This window comes from Capricornis sumatraensis, chromosome 19 (assembly GCF_032405125.1).
Source record: "Capricornis sumatraensis isolate serow.1 chromosome 19, serow.2, whole genome shotgun sequence".
Classification (NCBI taxonomy): Eukaryota; Metazoa; Chordata; class Mammalia; order Artiodactyla; family Bovidae; genus Capricornis; species Capricornis sumatraensis.
Genome location: NC_091087.1, coordinates 22,533,011 through 22,541,838, shown reverse-complemented (window position 1 = coordinate 22,541,838; position 8,828 = coordinate 22,533,011).

Genomic DNA, 8,828 nt, shown 5'->3' with positions numbered 1-8,828 from the left:
AGCAGGGCTGTGGGCTACGTTGCTGGGGGTGATCAGGAGGGCTCCCCAGAAGAGTCAGGTGCTGAGATGAGACCTCAAGGGTGAGGAGGAGGGCGGAAACAGATTAGAGAGTTCTTTGACAGAAGGGAAGAGCACACATAAGAGGGCTGAGGGGCCAGGAGCCTGGCATGTTCAGAAGACTAGTGAGTGCAGGACTCTCAGAGAATAAAGCCATCCGGCTTCTGTGAACTTGGGCCATGGCTGAAGACTCTAAGGCAGCCCCAGATATGATCTCTGGGTCACTGGGGCTGGAGAAAGAGGAAATCTGGCCTCCCTAAGGTGGCTTAGTGGTGAAGAATCTGCCTGCTAGTGCAGGAGACCGGGGTTCAATCCCTGGGACTGGAAGATCCCATGGAAAAGGAAATGGCAACCCACTCCAGTGTTCTTGCCTGGGAAATCCTTGGACAGAGGAGCCTGGTGGTCTATAGTCCATGGGGCCGCAAAGAGTCGGACACGACTGGAATCAACTTAGCAAACACTCTTACACTTATTAATTATTCGCCTTTCCCGACTAGAGTGGCTTCCCTTGTAGCCCAGTTGGTAAAGAATCTGCCTACAATGCAGGAGATCTGGGTTCAATTCCTGGGTCGGGAAGATCTCCTGGAGAAGGAAATAGCAACCCTCTCTAGTATTCTTGCCTTGAGAATCCCATGGACAGAGGAGCCTAGCGGGCTACAGTCCCTGGGGTCGCAAGAGTCGGACACGACTTAGTGACTTAACCAACCACCCAACTAGAACGAAGTCTTCATAGAATGGAAGCATGTATAGCAATGCCTGTCATACAGAAGGATCTGAGAGTATGTGTACTAGGTGGGTCAATCAGTCAGTCAATGTAGTTAGCCCCCTGCAAGGGTTTCCTGAACACGCTAAGTAAATGCTAACCACTTCCAGAATAGAAAAAAGCCGAAGGTTAAGAAAGCTCCCTCTCTGCCATGTGTGGTTGCTCACGTGACAGATGGGAGGCTCTCATGTCATGTGATCTGATTAGCATCCCTCCTCGAAAGGGCATTCTTCTTGGATATGATTATACCATCTGTCCTAAAAACATTCATGATTCATGATCAGACAAGCACCAAACCCCATTTGGCAGGTTTTATAAAGTGACTCTCTCCTCTCAGCTGGGTTCTGGCCATGTGTGGGCAGTATTTTGACATTTTCAAATGAAATATGGGCTCAAATGAAAAACACATCAAGGACTGAGATGATCTAGGCCGGGGAAGAATATTGTACTCTGTGAATTCTCAGGGTATAACTGGGAGGGGAAAGGGACACATGCAAATCTAGAAAAATATGGACAAATTTTATCCCGTGAGAAACATTATGAAACTCTGGTTTCATCTCCCTAAAGGAATTGCTGGAGGCTTTATTACATACTGACTTCCCTGGTGGCTCAGACGGTAAAGCGTCTGTCTATAGTGTGGGAGACCAGGGTTCGGTCCCTGGGTCAGGAAGTTCCCTGGAGAAGGAAATGGCAACCCACTCCAGTACTCTTGCCTAGAAAATCCCATGGACGGAGGAGCCTGGTGTCCACGGGGTCGCAAAGAGTCAGACCCGACTGCGCAACTTCACTTTATTACGTACACCAGGTGTGCATGTATATACTCAGTCGCTCGGTCGTGTCCAGCTCTTTGAGACCCCACGGACTGCAGCCCACCAGGTTCTTCTATCCATGGGATTTCCCAGGCAAGAGTCCTGGAGCGGGTTACCATTTCCTCCTCCAGGGGCTCTTCCCGACCCAGGGATTTGAACCTTAGTCTCCCACGCTGGCAGGCAGAGTCTTTACCACTAAGCCATGTGAGAAGCCCTGAATATAGCTGGACAAAGACTCAGAGAGCACACCCCACACATGCTGCAGAGTCTAAGGTGTACATGATCGTAGAGGAAGAATTGGAGAAGACTACAGAGCCGAGGGAAGCGATGAGTAGCCTTCCTTTACGTGGAGCCCTACACCAAGGTCACAGGTGTGGATCCTTGTACCAAGGTGACAGGACAAAAGTCTCCAGAACCCCATAGCAGCTGTTGCCCCAAGCCTCCCACGCCCCCCACCGGGGACTCAAAACTAGCCATTCCCTCACTCCTTATTAGGTAAAATATCCACCCTGCAGCATCCTAACCAATCACCTAATGCTACCCTTCCAGCAGGAATTTTCTTTGTCCGGCTACTATAAACATCAGCTACTAGCCCATGAAAGGCAGAGATTCTTCCTTGAGCCAGCCGGCTGTTCTAACAATGCTTCCAGCTCTAATAAGTTCTATTCTCCTCTCATTCTGCCTCATGTCTGGAAACTCCTTTCCAAGCAGCACATACACCACAGCACTTTGCAGACAAGAAGAGACTGCGTAGCTGTTCCTGCCCAGTCACCACATCCTCCCTCCCCACTGGTGAGAGAAGCTCCACTTTCCTTCAAGAAGCCACTCACTCCCCATTCTTGGTTCCTGTAATTTGGATGAAGTCCAAGTCTAATTTCAGGGATGCGTGCTTGAATCAAAGTGTGTTATTCCCTGGCCATGTGATTAACCCATGTCAGATCAAAGAGAGAAATTCTGAGATTTATTTTTTTTCTGAAACAAAGAAAAGGTTTCTGCCTGGAGAAGTTACTAAGCTCTAAGACACGTCTCAGGCTATCAGCAACCCATTTGCTTTCTCTTGTTGAGAGTCTGCCTAAGAAAGTACCCCATGCAAGGGTGAGCTGAAGCTGAGAAATGGAGGAAGTGAACTCTAAAAGTAGATGAGTCCCTAGCGAGCACAAGCAATGAATAGTTCAATTACATAAGCCCCAGCTTCCTAAAACTCCTTGTCATAATTAAACCCTGTGGTATAATAAAGATATGGACTTCCCAGGTGGCTCAGTGGTAAAGAATCTGCCTGCAATGCAGGAGACACGGGTTTGATCCCTGGGTCAGGAAGTTTCCCTGGAGGAGGAAATGGCAACCCATTGCAGTATTCTTGCCTAGGAAACTCCATAAGCAGAGGAGCCTGGTGGGCTATAGTCCATGGGGTCCTACAGAGTCAGACATGACTTAGTGACTAAACAACAAATAATGAAAATGTACATTTAGTCTTTGTCCCTGATTCCTTCAGACAGCTCCTAAAGTCCTTGACATTTCTTGAGAAATAGTGATTTTTGTTGTACGGCTCCCTCTTGGTCACCCCTGAGTTTCTGCTAGTGGGATGATGTAGAACAGGACATCTAAATGGCCCCAGGATAGGACTGGGCACCAGAAAGACCAAGAGATTAGAGAGTTGGAATGTTCAGCTCCCACCACTGACCTTCAGAGCTAGAGGAATGGCTGGAGGTTGTACTCTTTAAAAAAAAAGAACAGATTTGAACCATAAGACTTGGGGGAGCTGCTGGGTTAGTGAACACATCAGGGTGCTAGAGGATGACACACCTGGAAAGGACATGGAATCTACACACACACACACACGCATGCACACGCACACACACACTGCACCTGTTCCATTTAGCTGTTCCTGAATCGTTGTTGCTGTTCAATTGCTCGGTCCTGTCTGACTCTTTGAGACCCCCATGGACAGCAGCATGTCAGGCTTCCCTGTCCTTCACCATCTCCTGGAGCTTGCTCAAACTCATGTCCATTGAGTCGGTGATGCCATCCAACCATCTCATCCTCTGTCCTCTGTCATCCCCTTCTCCTCCTGCCTACAATCTTTCCCAGAATCAGGGTCTTTTCTAATGAGTCAGCCTTTTGCATCAGGTGGCCGAAGTGTTTGAACTTCAGCATCAGTCCTTCCAATGAATATTCAGGGTTGACTTCCTTTAGGATTGACTGGTTTGATCTCCTTGCTGTCCAAGGTACTCAAGAGTCTTCTCCAACACCACAGTTCAAAAGCATCAATGCCTCAGTGCTCAGTCTTCTTTACGGTCCAACCCTCACATCCATATATGACTTCTTGAATTGTACCCCTTTCTATTGAACCAGGGGCCTCCCAGGTGGCACTAGTAGTCAAGAATTTCCTGCCAGTTTAGGCAACATAAGAGACTTGGGTTCAATCCCCAGATCTGGAAGATCCCTTGGAGCAGGAAATGGCAACTCACTCCAGTATTCTTGCCTGGAAATTTCCATGGATAGAGGAACCTGGTAAGCTACAGTTCATGGGGCTGCAAAGAGCTGGAAAAAACTGAGCAAGTGACATTTTCACTTTCACTGTCTATTGAACCAGTAACCATAAGCAAAGTGATTACCTGGGTTCTGTGAATCATTCTGACAGATCATCCTGCACATTCAATTGGTGTCATAGAATTGGAGAACTGGTTGTTGGCACAGAAAAAAAGTCTCATGTTTGATTGCAGAAGAAAATACCATGCAAAGTCCTTCCAGTGAGATTTTCTGTCATTTGTAACCAAGAATCCTGATTGTTCAAGAGTTCCAGATGTAGAAAATTTTAGGAACTCACCCATGGTCACACAGTTAATCAGAGATAGAACTGGGACTTGGGCCAGATCCATGTAATGCTAAAACCCAAAGTTTTTTCTCTGGAAATCCAAAGTTTTCCTGAGAGGGTTGTCACCACGGAAAGGATTTCATCCTTAGATGGGAGGCTACACTGCATGCCTCTTAAAACTCCAAGTTTCTCTCACTGTAAATATCTTCCCACAGATGATCGTAAGGAAGCCTACCCACCAAACTCCAGAGAAGTGAGATCATCCAGTCACCGCAGCCCCAGACCCCCTCTTGTCCTGGCTTTCTGAGCACCACACTGTTAACTATATATTGGCGCTTGCCATCTACCTCTACAAGGATTAAAGCATGTGCTGCTGCAGCTGTTGATTTTCAACACCCCCTAAAAGAAATTCAAGGTGGAGAGCAGAAATGAGGCACTCTGTGCTCAGGAAAGACTGGCAGGACAGGTCTTCAGAGAGTTAGATATGTTCAGGAGCTGATTTTGTGAGCCCAATTCCTGTATCTCCCCAGATCTAGAAAAGTGCTCGAAATCCTTCATGGTGATGACTGCTCCTCAGTACTAGCAGTACTAGTGATTTTGGTGAAGGGAGTACATGCAATCAAGCATATATATATATGATAAATATCATACATTATATATATCATATCATATAGATATGTCTAAAAGGTTGGCAGTTTACTCTTTCCATTTTCTTTCTAATTTCCTCTTATCGCTCCAAAATAAATTATAACATCCTTCTGGCAGGGACCATATCTGAAGCATTTTAGCGTCTCCTTCAGCCTCCAGCTCTGCGCCTCATGTGTAAGAAAACATGTCGACTGGCTCATTCAGGACCTTTTTCTCATCCTGCTTTGATTCATTGTCTCTGTCTCCTTCTAGATCCAATGCCCCCAAGTCTGATGTTAGGAAGTCCTTTTCCAAGCCTTTTTTCACAGATGTTTGCCACGTGTGTTGTGCTGATTGGCTGTGAAATTAACCTTGGTTGATATTAGCTCATCAGTCATTTAAAATAAAATGGCAGCTGGGAAGCAGATCATTGAATGGGGAATAGGATCATAGAGAGAGCCAGGAATAGAAACTTTGGGGGCATCTGGGAGAGATGGGGCAGTATTAGAAGGGGAGAGACACAGATCTGGGTATATCTGGATTTAATGAATGAAGGTGACAAAGTGCAGGATCTAGAAAGTTCCATGCACAGACATCAGGGAGGCACCCGGGGAGAACAGAACATGATCCAGCCACACTGGTCTTCTTTCCTGAATACCATGTATTTTCTCCTCTAGACCTTTGTGCATGCTCTTCTCTCTGCCAACAGTGGTTTCTCCCCACTTCCCCCATTTCCTTGGCTGGTTCTAGTCTTCCATTCCATCTTGCCTGATATGTGACCTCCTTCTGGGAGCCTTTCCTACACATCACAGTGCCCCGTGGCTGCAGTCTTATACCTTCGCATCCTAGATGCTAGAGTGAAGCATTGGCTCTGTGTCAGGGATCTGCTTCCTTAGGAGTATATTGAGCTTTTTCTTTTTTAAAACTTACTTGTTTATTTATTTCTGGCTATGCTGGGTCTTCATTGCTGTGCAGGCTTTTCTCTAGCTGTGCTGAGCAGGGGGCTGCGCTCCAGCTCAGTGCGCGGGCTTCTCACTGCAGTGGCTTCTCTTGTTGTGGTGCATGGGCTCGAAGGCATGTGGGCTTCAGTACTTGTGGCACATGAGCTCAGTAGTTGCAGCTCCTGGACTCTCGAGCACAGGGTCAGTAGTTGTGGCTCATGGGCTTTGTTGTCCTGTGGCATGTGGGATCGTCCCAGACCAGAGATCGAACCCATGTCCCCACACTGGCAGGTGGATTCTTCACCACGGAGCCACCAGCAAAGCCCTTGAGCTTTAAAGTGTCTCCACTCAGTTGTCCCAACTTCCCAGCAGCCCTGAGAGATCAGTGGGTCATGTCTCATCCACTGCATTCAAAAAAGATGTAAATGGAAGCTCAAGAGAAGTTGAGAGATTCACACAAAGACCACGTTAACGATGCCTGGGGGCATAACTCTAATCCAAGTCACTTGGTACAAGTCCAAAGCCTTCCACCAACAGGCTGCCCATAGCATGAGCTGGAGGGAGATAGAGACTGCTGGGAGCTCTGTGCGCACATGGGCATGGAATTCTGCAAGGTTCTCTGTCTTTTGAGAAGAAAACTGGGCTTCCCATACCAAAGGTCATTCTGGATATAAAAGTCACTTTCTTTCTTTCACACTTGTGCCAACTTACAAAATGGACATATGTTGGATTCTGCCTTATACCATTGAAGGCAGAGAAAGACAAAGGTCTGCAGATAGGAGATCCTAGAAGTGTTTCCTGCAGACCTCTTGCCAGGCCTACTTTGACTTACACAGAATAGAAAGAGGCAGGATCTAGATACATAACAGGTATGCTCAGCCACCCTCCTCCAAAGGCAGTGATGAGGAGACATCCATTCATTCAGCAAATGTCCACAAAGTCTTACTGGGTCCTGGGTTCTGGGAGCACAGAGAGAATGAAATAAGATGAGACCTTGTCTCAAAGTGCTCAGACCTGGTGGGAAAAAAGACAGAAAGTTGTGTTCATATATTATGATTCTCTTCTTTCCTGTTGCTCCTTATTTTTTCCTTGCTTATTTCTTAAAACTTATTTTACAGGGTTGGGCTTTTTTTTCATCTTATTCTATCATTTTTATCTCTTGGGGTACTAATTTTGTCTGTTGTTTTAGCATTCTTCCCCTTAGTGGTTAGTTTCCTTGTGTGGCTTGTCTTTATTATTATTATTGTTATTGTTATTGTTAGCTCATTTTCAACAAGTGCTGTATACCATCTGGGATTTCAATGTACTCTGGGTCATTAGACATTGTTACAGGGTAGCTCTGGGTTTGTTCTTTTTAGGCTATGGGAGCATCAATGGTCTGGACCACTTTTTCTTAATATTCATTTGTATTTATTTATTTATCTGTCTGCATCGAGTCTTAGTAGCAGTGTGCAGGATCTTTGATCTTCACTGCAGCATGTGGGATCTTCAGTTCCGTCATGCAAACTCACAGTTACGGCATGTGTGATCCAGTTTCCTGACCAGGGATAGAACCTGGGTCCTCTGCACTGGGAGAGTGAAGTCTGAGCCACTGGACCACCAGGGAAGTGGTCTGAACCATTTTTTAAAGTATTTTATTTATTTATTTTTTTATTTGCCTACACTGGGTCTTAGCTGCAGCATGTGGGATCTAGTTCCCTGACCAGGGATCGAACCTGGGCCCCCTGCATTTGGGAGAGCGGAGTCGTAGCCCCTGGACCACCAGGGAAGTCCCTGGACCACTTTGAGAGTAATCTCTTGAGTTTCAGCAAATTTGGACCCCACACCCAGTTTGGATGCAAATCTGAAGCTTTCATTTTCCTTCAGCAACTGTAACCTCTCCTAAGGGGCTCTCTCAGGCTCTGGCGTTTATGAAGGGCTCAGTCACTTTTTATTGCTTTATTTTGTGCAGAATATCTGTGTCTTAAAAGCAAACAAACCGGGTGCCCCTGGTGGCTCAGACGGTAAAGAAGCTACCTGCAATGCAGGAGACCCAGGTTTGATCGCTGGGTCGGGAAGATCCCCTGGAGGAGGAAATGTCAACCCACTCCAGTGTCCTTGCCTGGGAAATCCCATGGACAGAGGCACCTGGCAGGCTACAGTCCACAGGGTCACAAAGAGCTGGACACGACTGAGTGATGACACTTTCTCACATTTTGTGTTATGGCACCTGGAAGCGCCCTTTCTTTTCTTTCAAGCACAGTCACTTTCTATCATCTTATTTTGTGCAGAATATCTGTCTTAGAGCAAACAAACTGGCACCACATTGCTGGAAACTCCCAACAGAGACTTAGAAACCATCACAGATCATTTTGGATTTTTCTCAAAAGGAAAACAGGGAGCCTGGAAGTTTCCATGGGGTCTTCACTCAGAATGATGTTCAGTAGAAAATGTCTACCTTGAAACCAGCACCTGGAGCCCTGAAGACAGTCCTGGTCTGTTCTGGAAAATACTTTGAGACCCTGAGGAGCTCACGAGGATTCTCTAGAGACCTGTGTCTTCCTCCCTAATGAGTAAAGCTCCTCCCCTCTGAGACATGAACAACAGGAAGGACTTGAGAGAAGCCTCTGGAAATAAGAAGAGAGGTCCAACAAAGAGCTATGGACCGGGGCTGGACACTGGGTGCCAGAGAGTGGGCCCCAACAGAGTGAGGAGGTGAGCAGGGGGCTGTCCTGTCACGAGAGTTCCTGCCACAGGCGCTCAGAAGAAGGTCATGCCCAGGACGTTTAATAGCCAGACAAGGCAGTGAGACTGCAAAGAAAAGAAAGAGGGGGAAG